Source organism: Pleurodeles waltl, chromosome 1_2 (assembly GCF_031143425.1).
Source record: "Pleurodeles waltl isolate 20211129_DDA chromosome 1_2, aPleWal1.hap1.20221129, whole genome shotgun sequence".
Lineage (NCBI taxonomy): Eukaryota > Metazoa > Chordata > Amphibia > Caudata > Salamandridae > Pleurodeles > Pleurodeles waltl.
Genome location: NC_090437.1, coordinates 880,411,356 through 880,424,196, shown reverse-complemented (window position 1 = coordinate 880,424,196; position 12,841 = coordinate 880,411,356). Strand labels below are relative to the sequence as shown.

The 12,841-nt window shown below is 46.5% G+C and overlaps 1 protein-coding gene across 2 annotated transcripts in view; it reads left to right on the top strand.

Annotated features, from left to right (window-relative positions):
- Positions 1–12,841, top strand: part of LOC138245589 (uncharacterized) — a 1,324,589-nt gene that overhangs the window by 1,294,301 nt on the left and 17,447 nt on the right. The gene's annotated exons all lie outside the window — the stretch shown is intronic.

Below are 12,841 nucleotides of genomic sequence, written 5' to 3'. Positions count from 1 at the left end.
AGGTTTTGTAGGTTTCCCTAGGTGGCGGCTGAGCTAGAGGCCAAAATCTACAGGTAGGCACTTCGCAGAAAACACCTCTGTTTTCTTCCAAAAATGTGGATGTGTCCACGTTGTGCTTTGGGGCGTTTCCTGTCGCGGGCGCTAGGCCTACCCACACAAGTGAGGTATCATTTTTATCGGGAGACTTGGGGGAACGCTGGGTGGAAGGAAATTTGTGGCTCCTCTCGGATTCCAGAACTTTCTGCCACAGAAATGTGAGGAACATGTGTTTTTTTAGCAAAATTTTGAGGTTTGCAAAGGATTCTGGGTAACAGAACCTGGTCCGAGCACCCAAGTCACCCCATCTTGGATTCCCCTAGGTCTCTAGTTTTCAGAAATGCACAGGTTTGGTAGGTTTCCCTAGGTGCCGGCTGAGCTAGAGGCCAAAATCTACAGGTAGGCACTTCGCAAAAAACACCTCTGTTTTCTTCCAAAAATTTGGATGTGTCCACGTTGCGCGCAGGGGCGTTTCCTGTCGCGGGCGCTAGGCCTACCCACACAAGTGAGGTATCATTTTTATCGGGAGACGTGGGGGAACGCTGGGTGGAAGGAAATTTGTGGCTCCTCTCAGATTCCAGAACTTTCTGCCACAGAAATGTGAGGAACATGTGTTTTTTTAGCCAAATTTTGAGGTTTGCAAAGGATTCTGGGTAACAGAACCTGGTCCGAGTCCCGCAAGTCACCCCTCCTTGGATTTCCCTAGGTCTCTAGTTTTCAGAAATGCACAGGTTTGGTAGGTTTCCCTAGGTGCCGGCTGAGCTAGAGGCCAAAATCTACAGGTAGGCACTTCGCAAAAAACACCTCTGTTTTCTTCCAAAAATTTGGATGTGTCCACGTTGCGCTTTGGGGCGTTTCCTGTCGCGGGCTCTAGGCCTACCCACACAAGTGAGGTATCATTTTTATCGGGAGACGTGGGGGAACGCTGGGTGGAAGGAAATTTGTGGCTCCTCTCAGATTCCAGAACTTTCTGCCACAGAAATGTGAGGAACATGTGTTTTTTTAGCCAAATTTTGAGGTTTGCAAAGGATTCTGGGCAACAAAACCTGGTCCGAGCCCCTCATGTCACCCCATCTTGGATTCCCCTAGGTCTCTAGTTTTCAGAAATGCACAGGTTTGGTAGGTTTCCCTAGGTGCCGGCTGAGCTAGAGGCCAAAATCAACAGGTAGGCACTTCGCAAAAAACACCTGTTTTCTTCCAAAAATTTGGATGTGTCCACGTTGCGCTTTGGGGCGTTTCCTGTCGCGGGCGCTAGGCCTACCCACACAAGTGAGGTATCATTTTTATCAGGAGACTTGAGGGAACGCTGGGTGGAAGGAAATTTGTGGCTCCTCTCAGATTCCAGAACTTTCTGCCACAGAAATGTGAGGAACATGTGTTTTTTTAGCCAAATTTTGAGGTTTGCAAAGGATTCTGGGCAACAGAACCTGGTCCGAGCCCCTCATGTCACCCCATCTTGGATTCCCCTAGGTCTCTAGTTTTCAGAATTGCACAGTTTTGGTAGGTTTCCCTAGGTGGCGGCTGAGCTAGAGGCCAAAATCTACAGGTAGGCACTTCGCAGAAAACACCTCTGTTTTCTTCCAAAAATTTGGATGTGTCCACGTTGCGCTTTGGGGCGTTTCCTGTCGCGGGCGCTAGGCCTACCCACACAAGTGAGGTATCATTTTTATCGGGAGACTTGGGGGAACGCTGGGTGGAAGGAAATTTGTGGCTCCTCTCAGATTCCAGAACTTTCTGCCACAGAAATGTGAGGAACATGTGTTTTTTTAGCCAAATTTTGAGGTTTGCAAAGGATTCTGGGTAACAGAACCTGGTCCGAGCACCCAAGTCACCCCATCTTGGATTCCCCTAGGTCTCTAGTTTTCAGAAATGCACAGGTTTGGTAGGTTTCCCTAGGTGCCGGCTAAGCTAGAGGCCAAAATCTACAGGTAGGCACTTCGCAAAAAACACACCTGTTTTCTTCCAAAAATTTGGATGTGTCCACGTTGCGCTTTGGGGCGTTTCCTGTCGCGGGCGCTAGGCCTACCCACACAAGTGAGGTATCATTTTTATCGGGAGACTTGGGGGAACACTGGGTGGAAGGACATTTGTGTCTCCTCTTAGATTCCAGAACTTTCTGCCACAGAAATGTGAGGAACATGTGTTTTTTTAGCCAAATTTTGAGGTTTGCAAAGGATTCTGGGCAACAGAACCTGGTCCGAGCCCCGCAAGTCACCCCTCCTTGGATTCCCCTAGATCTCTAGTTTTCAGAAATGCACAGGTTTGGTAGGTTTCCCTAGGTGCCGGCTGAGCTAGAGGCCAAAATCTACATGTAGGCACTTCGCAAAAAACACCTCTGTTTTCTTCCAAAAATTTGGAATTGTCCACGTTGCGCTTTGGGGCGTTTCCTGTCGAGGGCGCTAGGCCTACCCACACAAGTGAGGTATAATTTTTATCGGGAGACTTGGGGGAACGCTGGGTGGAAGGAAATTTGTGGCTCCTCTCAGATTCCAGAACTTTCTGCCACAGAAATGTGAGGAACATGTGTTTTTTTAGCCAAATTTTGAGGTTTGCAAAGGATTCTGGGCAACAGAACCTGGTCCGAGCCCCTCATGTCACCCCATCTTGGATTCCCCTAGGTCTCTAGTTTTCAGAATTGCACAGGTTTTGTAGGTTTCCCTAGGTGGCGGCTGAGCTAGAGGCCAAAATCTACAGGTAGGCACTTCGCAGAAAACACCTCTGTTTTCTTCCAAAAATGTGGATGTGTCCACGTTGCGCTTTGGGGCGTTTCCTGTCGCGGGCGCTAGGCCTACCCACACAAGTGAGGTATCATTTTTATCGGGAGACTTGGGGGAACGCTGGGTGGAAGGAAATTTGTGGCTCCTCTCGGATTCCAGAACTTTCTGCCACAGAAATGTGAGGAACATGTGTTTTTTTAGCCAAATTTTGAGGTTTGCAAAGGATTCTGGGTAACAGAACCTGGTCCGAGCACCCAAGTCACCCCATCTTGGATTCCCCTAGGTCTCTAGTTTTCAGAAATGCACAGGTTTGGTAGGTTTCCCTAGGTGCCGGCTGAGCTAGAGGCCAAAATCTACAGGTAGGCACTTCGCAAAAAACACCTCTGTTTTCTTCCAAAAATTTGGATGTGTCCACGTTGCGCGCAGGGGCGTTTCCTGTCGCGGGCGCTAGGCCTACCCACACAAGTGAGGTATCATTTTTATCGGGAGACGTGGGGGAACGCTGGGTGGAAGGAAATTTGTGGCTCCTCTCAGATTCCAGAACTTTCTGCCACAGAAATGTGAGGAACATGTGTTTTTTTAGCCAAATTTTGAGGTTTGCAAAGGATTCTGGGTAACAGAACCTGGTCCGAGTCCCGCAAGTCACCCCTCCTTGGATTTCCCTAGGTCTCTAGTTTTCAGAAATGCACAGGTTTGGTAGGTTTCCCTAGGTGCCGGCTGAGCTAGAGGCCAAAATCTACAGGTAGGCACTTCGCAAAAAACACCTCTGTTTTCTTCCAAAAATTTGGATGTGTCCACGTTGCGCTTTGGGGCGTTTCCTGTCGCGGGCTCTAGGCCTACCCACACAAGTGAGGTATCATTTTTATCGGGAGACGTGGGGGAACGCTGGGTGGAAGGAAATTTGTGGCTCCTCTCAGATTCCAGAACTTTCTGCCACAGAAATGTGAGGAACATGTGTTTTTTTAGCCAAATTTTGAGGTTTGCAAAGGATTCTGGGCAACAAAACCTGGTCCGAGCCCCTCATGTCACCCCATCTTGGATTCCCCTAGGTCTCTAGTTTTCAGAAATGCACAGGTTTGGTAGGTTTCCCTAGGTGCCGGCTGAGCTAGAGGCCAAAATCAACAGGTAGGCACTTCGCAAAAAACACCTGTTTTCTTCCAAAAATTTGGATGTGTCCACGTTGCGCTTTGGGGCGTTTCCTGTCGCGGGCGCTAGGCCTACCCACACAAGTGAGGTATCATTTTTATCAGGAGACTTGAGGGAACGCTGGGTGGAAGGAAATTTGTGGCTCCTCTCAGATTCCAGAACTTTCTGCCACAGAAATGTGAGGAACATGTGTTTTTTTAGCCACATTTTGAGGTTTGCAAAGGATTCTGGGTAACAGAACTTGGTCCGAGCCCCACAAGTCACCCCTCCTTGGATTCCCCTAGGTCTCTAGTTTTCAGAAATGCACAGGTTTGGTAGGTTTCCCTAGGTGCCGGCTGAGCTAGAGGCCAAAATCTACAGGTAGGCACTTCGCAAAAAACACCTCTGTTTTCTTCCAAAAATATGGATGTGTCCACGTTGCGCTTTGGGGCGTTTCCTGTCGCGGGCTCTAGGCCTACCCACACAAGTGAGGTATCATTTTTATCGGGAGACGTGGGGGAACGCTGGGTGGAAGGAAATTTGTGGCTCCTCTCAGATTCCAGAACTTTCTGCCACAGAAATGTGAGGAACATGTGTTTTTTTAGCCAAATTTTGAGGTTTGCAAAGGATTCTGGGCAACAGAACCTGGTCCGAGCCCCTCATGTCACCCCATCTTGGATTCCCCTAGGTCTCTAGTTTTCAGAAATGCACAGGTTTGGTAAGTTTCCCTAGGTGCCGGCTGAGCTAGAGGCCAAAATCAACAGGTAGGCACTTCGCAAAAAACACCTCTGTTTTCTTCCAAAAATTTGGATGTGTCCACGTTGCGCTTTGGGGCGTTTCCTGTCGCGGGCGCTAGGCCTACCCACACAAGTGAGGTATCATTTTTATCAGGAGACTTGAGGGAACGCTGGGTGGAAGGAAATTTGTGGCTCCTCTCAGATTCCAGAACTTTCTGCCACAGAAATGTGAGGAACATGTGTTTTTTTAGCCAAATTTTGAGGTTTGCAAAGGATTCTGGGTAAAGAACTTGGTCCGAGCCCCACAAGTCACCCCTCCTTGGATTCCCCTAGGTCTCTAGTTTTCAGAAATGCACAGGTTTGGTAGGTTTCCCTAGGTGGCGGCTGAGCTAGAGGCCAAAATCTACAGGTAGGCACTTCGCAGAAAACACCTCTGTTTTCTTCCAAAAATTTGGATGTGTCCACGTTGCGCTTTGGGGCGTTTCCTGTCGCGGGCGCTAGGCCTACCCACACAAGTGAGGTATCATTTTTATCGGGAGACTTGGGGGAACGCTGGGTGGAAGGAAATTTGTGGCTCCTCTCAGATTCCAGAACTTTCTGCCACAGAAATGTGAGGAACATGTGTTTTTTTAGCCAAATTTTGAGGTTTGCAAAGGATTCTGGGTAACAGAACCTGGTCCGAGCACCCAAGTCACCCCATCTTGGATTCCCCTAGGTCTCTAGTTTTCAGAAATGCACAGGTTTGGTAGGTTTCCCTAGGTGCCGGCTAAGCTAGAGGCCAAAATCTACAGGTAGGCACTTCGCAAAAAACACACCTGTTTTCTTCCAAAAATTTGGATGTGTCCACGTTGCGCTTTGGGGCGTTTCCTGTCGCGGGCGCTAGGCCTACCCACACAAGTGAGGTATCATTTTTATCGGGAGACTTGGGGGAACACTGGGTGGAAGGACATTTGTGTCTCCTCTTAGATTCCAGAACTTTCTGCCACAGAAATGTGAGGAACATGTGTTTTTTTAGCCAAATTTTGAGGTTTGCAAAGGATTCTGGGCAACAGAACCTGGTCCGAGCCCCGCAAGTCACCCCTCCTTGGATTCCCCTAGATCTCTAGTTTTCAGAAATGCACAGGTTTGGTAGGTTTCCCTAGGTGCCGGCTGAGCTAGAGGCCAAAATCTACATGTAGGCACTTCGCAAAAAACACCTCTGTTTTCTTCCAAAAATTTGGAATTGTCCACGTTGCGCTTTGGGGCGTTTCCTGTCGAGGGCGCTAGGCCTACCCACACAAGTGAGGTATAATTTTTATCGGGAGACTTGGGGGAACGCTGGGTGGAAGGAAATTTGTGGCTCCTCTCAGATTCCAGAACTTTCTGCCACAGAAATGTGAGGAACATGTGTTTTTTTAGCCAAATTTTGAGGTTTGCAAAGGATTCTGGGCAACAGAACCTGGTCCGAGCCCCTCATGTCACCCCATCTTGGATTCCCCTAGGTCTCTAGTTTTCAGAATTGCACAGGTTTTGTAGGTTTCCCTAGGTGGCGGCTGAGCTAGAGGCCAAAATCTACAGGTAGGCACTTCGCAGAAAACACCTCTGTTTTCTTCCAAAAATGTGGATGTGTCCACGTTGCGCTTTGGGGCGTTTCCTGTCGCGGGCGCTAGGCCTACCCACACAAGTGAGGTATCATTTTTATCGGGAGACTTGGGGGAACGCTGGGTGGAAGGAAATTTGTGGCTCCTCTCGGATTCCAGAACTTTCTGCCACAGAAATGTGAGGAACATGTGTTTTTTTAGCCAAATTTTGAGGTTTGCAAAGGATTCTGGGTAACAGAACCTGGTCCGAGCACCCAAGTCACCCCATCTTGGATTCCCCTAGGTCTCTAGTTTTCAGAAATGCACAGGTTTGGTAGGTTTCCCTAGGTGCCGGCTGAGCTAGAGGCCAAAATCTACAGGTAGGCACTTCGCAAAAAACACCTCTGTTTTCTTCCAAAAATTTGGATGTGTCCACGTTGCGCGCAGGGGCGTTTCCTGTCGCGGGCGCTAGGCCTACCCACACAAGTGAGGTATCATTTTTATCGGGAGACGTGGGGGAACGCTGGGTGGAAGGAAATTTGTGGCTCCTCTCAGATTCCAGAACTTTCTGCCACAGAAATGTGAGGAACATGTGTTTTTTTAGCCAAATTTTGAGGTTTGCAAAGGATTCTGGGTAACAGAACCTGGTCCGAGTCCCGCAAGTCACCCCTCCTTGGATTTCCCTAGGTCTCTAGTTTTCAGAAATGCACAGGTTTGGTAGGTTTCCCTAGGTGCCGGCTGAGCTAGAGGCCAAAATCTACAGGTAGGCACTTCGCAAAAAACACCTCTGTTTTCTTCCAAAAATTTGGATGTGTCCACGTTGCGCTTTGGGGCGTTTCCTGTCGCGGGCTCTAGGCCTACCCACACAAGTGAGGTATCATTTTTATCGGGAGACGTGGGGGAACGCTGGGTGGAAGGAAATTTGTGGCTCCTCTCAGATTCCAGAACTTTCTGCCACAGAAATGTGAGGAACATGTGTTTTTTTAGCCAAATTTTGAGGTTTGCAAAGGATTCTGGGCAACAAAACCTGGTCCGAGCCCCTCATGTCACCCCATCTTGGATTCCCCTAGGTCTCTAGTTTTCAGAAATGCACAGGTTTGGTAGGTTTCCCTAGGTGCCGGCTGAGCTAGAGGCCAAAATCAACAGGTAGGCACTTCGCAAAAAACACCTGTTTTCTTCCAAAAATTTGGATGTGTCCACGTTGCGCTTTGGGGCGTTTCCTGTCGCGGGCGCTAGGCCTACCCACACAAGTGAGGTATCATTTTTATCAGGAGACTTGAGGGAACGCTGGGTGGAAGGAAATTTGTGGCTCCTCTCAGATTCCAGAACTTTCTGCCACAGAAATGTGAGGAACATGTGTTTTTTTAGCCACATTTTGAGGTTTGCAAAGGATTCTGGGTAACAGAACTTGGTCCGAGCCCCACAAGTCACCCCTCCTTGGATTCCCCTAGGTCTCTAGTTTTCAGAAATGCACAGGTTTGGTAGGTTTCCCTAGGTGCCGGCTGAGCTAGAGGCCAAAATCTACAGGTAGGCACTTCGCAAAAAACACCTCTGTTTTCTTCCAAAAATATGGATGTGTCCACGTTGCGCTTTGGGGCGTTTCCTGTCGCGGGCTCTAGGCCTACCCACACAAGTGAGGTATCATTTTTATCGGGAGACGTGGGGGAACGCTGGGTGGAAGGAAATTTGTGGCTCCTCTCAGATTCCAGAACTTTCTGCCACAGAAATGTGAGGAACATGTGTTTTTTTAGCCAAATTTTGAGGTTTGCAAAGGATTCTGGGCAACAGAACCTGGTCCGAGCCCCTCATGTCACCCCATCTTGGATTCCCCTAGGTCTCTAGTTTTCAGAAATGCACAGGTTTGGTAAGTTTCCCTAGGTGCCGGCTGAGCTAGAGGCCAAAATCAACAGGTAGGCACTTCGCAAAAAACACCTCTGTTTTCTTCCAAAAATTTGGATGTGTCCACGTTGCGCTTTGGGGCGTTTCCTGTCGCGGGCGCTAGGCCTACCCACACAAGTGAGGTATCATTTTTATCAGGAGACTTGAGGGAACGCTGGGTGGAAGGAAATTTGTGGCTCCTCTCAGATTCCAGAACTTTCTGCCACAGAAATGTGAGGAACATGTGTTTTTTTAGCCAAATTTTGAGGTTTGCAAAGGATTCTGGGTAAAGAACTTGGTCCGAGCCCCACAAGTCACCCCTCCTTGGATTCCCCTAGGTCTCTAGTTTTCAGAAATGCACAGGTTTGGTAGGTTTCCCTAGGTGGCGGCTGAGCTAGAGGCCAAAATCTACAGGTAGGCACTTCGCAGAAAACACCTCTGTTTTCTTCCAAAAATTTGGATGTGTCCACGTTGCGCTTAGGGGCGTTTCCTGTCGCGGGTGCTAGGCCTACCCACACAAGTGAGGTATCATTTTTATCGGGAGACTTGGGGGAACGCTGGGTGGAAGGAAATTTGTGGCTCGTCTCAGATTCCAGAACTTTCTGCACAGAAATGTGAGGAACATGTGTCTTTTTAGCCAAATTTTGAGGTTTGCTATGGATTCTGGGTAACAGAACCTGGTCCGAGCCCCGCAAGTCACCCCATCTTGGATTCCCCTAGGTCTCTAGTTTTCAGAAATGCACAGGTTTGGTAGGTTTCCCTAGGTGCCGGCTGAGCTAGAGGCCAAAATCAACAGGTAGGCACTTCGCAAAAAACACCTCTGTTTTCTTCCAAAAATTTGGATGTGTCCACGTTGCGCTTTGGGGCGTTTCCTGTCGCGGGCGCTATGCCTACCCACACAAGTGAGGTATCATTTTTAATCGGGAGACTTGGGGGAACATAGATTTGCAAAACAAGTGTTATTGCCCCTTGTCTTTCTCTACATTTTTTCCTTCCAAATATAGGAGAGTGTGTAAAAAAGACATCTATTTGAGAAATGCCCTGTAATTCACATGCTAGTATGGTCACCCCGGAATTCAGAGATGTGCAAATAACCACTGCTCCTCAACACCTTATGTTGTGCCCTTTTTGGAAATACAAAGGTTTTCTTGATAGCAATTTTTTACTCTTTATATTTCAGCAAATGAATTGCTGTTTACCCGGTATAGAATGAAAACGCACTGCAGGGTGCAGCTCATTTATTGTCTCTGGGTTCCTTGGGTTCTTGATGAACCTACAAGCCCTATATATCCCCGCAACCAGAGGAGTCCAGCAGACGTAACGGTATATTGCTTTTGATAATCTGACATTGAAGGGAAAAGTTACAGAGTAAAACGTAGAGAAACATTTATGTTTTTTTCACCTCAATTTCAATATTTTTCTTTTTCAGTTGTTATTTTCTGCAGGAAACCCTTGTAGGATCTACACAAATGACCCCTTGCTGAATTCAGAATGTTGTCTACTTTTCAGAAATGTTTAGGTTTCTGGGATCCAGCATTGGTTTCATGCCCATTTCCGTCACTGACTGGAAGGAGGCTGACAGCACAAAAAATTGCAAAAATGGGGTATGTCCCAGTAAAATGCCAAAATTGTGTTGAAAAATTGGGTTTTCTGATTCAAGTCTGACTGTTCCTGAAAGCTGGGAAGCTGCTGAGTTTAGCACCGCAAACCCTTTGTTGAAGCCATTTTCAGGGGAAAAACCACAAGCCTTCTTCTGCAGCCACTTTTTCCAATTTTTTTGAAAAAAACGAAATTTTCCCTGTATTTTGGCCAATTTCTTGGCCTCCTTCAGGGGAACCCACAAAGTCTGGGTACCTCTAGAATCCCTAGGATGTTGGAAAAAAAGGACGCAAATTTGGCTTGGTTAGCTTATGTGGACAAAAAGTTATGAGGGCCTAAGCGCGAACTGCCCCAAATAGGCAAAAAAAGGCCTGGCACAGGAGGGGGAAAAGGCCTGGCAGCGAAGGGGTTAAATGTGTAGTATAGTTACCCAGAAAAGTGTCCTGGCATTGACATGGTGTCTTGTAAGTCTCTCCATCACTTTATAATGCCTTCACACTCCCGTTTGTTGTGCTGTCTCATCGGTATTGTAATTTCTTTATAGAGTTAAGCTATTGACACTCGGCTGCGTTTAAACCTATAACTAGTAAGCCTTTCTATCTGCTGTCTACTTGCACGCTATTTAGTCTTGGGTGTGCTGTAATAAATGGAACATTATCCCCTCAAAATGAGATATTGGTTTTCGGAGCCTCGGCATTGACCTAGCCATTGACATCTACCACAGATAACCAATTTAGCAAAGGAGAATTCCCATTCTGGAGGCACCTCTGAAGAGTTCAGCCAATCACAGCACAGATATTAACCGGAATTGATCAGGCCATCAGCACCTATCTGGGCTCCCTGAACCGGGCTCGATACAATGGGTACAGAATGATTCAGCATACATCCTATATATACTGTACATTTGGGTCACTGCTCCCACTTCCGGCCCCGGACAGAATGTTTTAAATCACTTTGCATTGCGCTTGATGAGGCCTATGATCACTCTGTACCAGTTACAAAGAACATTACCTTGACCCATATGTGGGAGATATTTCTTACCAGGTTTTAAAGAAGTCTGTACAAGGACTTTAATTTTGCTCAACTGGAGGCAAAAGCACGCAAAATATCTCTGCTTCACCGAAAAGGATGAATAACCACCTTTATTTTAGATGCACCCTAACATATACCTCCTTCCTTCTAATTAAGTGAATGTTGCCCACTGTCTGCACTGTAGATTCTCTAACTTCTTGAAGACGTAGGGCATTTCAATGGTAAATGTTGTGCTTGATAAGCATGCCTAAAACGTAACATAAAATAAAACGTATATCCCATATTTCAGTAGTCTTGAAATGTTTCCGGCTACAGTTGGCTTAATTACCGTACCTGACCGCGTGGGCTTTTATGGTTCTGCCATTTTCTTCTCTCAACCTAGAATATGTTTGCTACATACCAATGCATTCCGATATATCAGCTGCTTTCAACACCGAGAACAAAAACATTGGTGCCTGGGAGTTCTCGACCTTGCACCCCTTCAAAAGTAAAGGGACCCTGTAAACTTCAGAAAGACACTTCAGACCCGCGACTTCTCAGTACAAACTCAAAGCTGAAGTTCCGTTGTTCATACTCATTAACACCAATATGCTGTTTGCAGAGCTAAAATGATAGACAACCAATTCTAAAGGTAACATACTCCAGGTACCTGTCCCTCCAGAAATTAGCCAGTTCAAGGACTGCATGTATCTATGCAAGTGGTAAACTTTGAAACGTTGGGTTTATTCTTCCATCAGGTTGACCTGTTTGCAAAGTACAGAGGAAACATAACTCCCACCACATCATAGGATAAACTTTAATGCTTATCATTTGTTGTTGTTTTTTAAGTTCCTTCCTACCTATACTTTGTCTCTTTTTACTACTTCCAAACTTTTAACTTATTTGGTCTCATCGAACTGCACTGCTGTAGTAGTGTTGTAGGACTCCTGTTATTGGAATGAGACTGCTGGATTTGGGGCGGCAGCACCACCATTTGTGGGTGACTGAGTCAATCCCACACAGTCTTGCCAGCTGTTCGCCCAACCCTTACAGCTAGCTAGCAGCCCCTCACCCAATCCTGAAAGAAAAGATGATCTGTAACACTTGGTGGCTTCTCAAGGAAAGTTGTGCTCAACAAGTCTCACCCCTTTCTCTCATTAGCAAAAGGTCTCATACACACACCTACGCCAAAGAAAAGATGCAGGAAGGTTTTCAATACATTTATTGAAGAAACTGCAATCTACAATACAATATATGTGCTGCAATTATTAGGGCAATGAGACATAACAAGATTAGAATATTCATGACTAGCGAGAAGAAAAATAAACAGTCCTAACATATATGAATAACATACACAGAGGAATTCTACCTAACCCCTATCTCCTAAGCGAGAGCATAGCAGTGATAGACCAATCTGTCCATACTTAATCCATGAGAGGAGCACCCACCTCCATTACCTGAAAGATAGGGGTCTGCCCGCTGTCTCCTGGGTTGGTTGTAGACACAGGGCTGAGCAATGAAATTGCATGCTGCGTGGATGGAATCCTGGCTAGAATTACCTCCGTGTCGTCCCTTGGCCTGTACAGTGTTTTTATAAGAAATGTATCTTAGTTCCATGAAAAAGGACTGACGTGGTCATGTGCCTAAGTGTCAGACTGTTTACATATTCTTGAGGTGTCAATTGCTAGCTGGATTATCATGTGCTGTTCTTGTCAGCCTTGGACAGAGGTACATGGTAGAATGTCATGCACATAATAATAACAATGCTTTTGCAGAATCACAGAGTTACAACTGATTGGAAAATAAAAACATCCCTACTGAAAGCAGGCTAACTAAAAATGAATAAAACTGAATAAATGAAATCAGAGCACATATATAGGTGAAAGAGCATAGGCCACAGGCCTAAGCTAAGCTAAAATATGTGTGCCCAAGCAGAGTGTATAATGAACCCACAACAGTAGCAATTGATACGAAGATCTGCCATGCTAGTTGTGTCATCTTGAAGCACCTTCCTAGATGCCAGTTCATCTATTCCCTCTGCCAGCACTCACAAAATGAACAAATCCAAGACGTGGCATATTTCTTGATTTTATTACTGTTTTATGTATAAATGCTTACTTTTATGGGTTTCAGCCAACCCTCTTAATTTGTTAGTCTGTTACATGGTCATTCACATTTT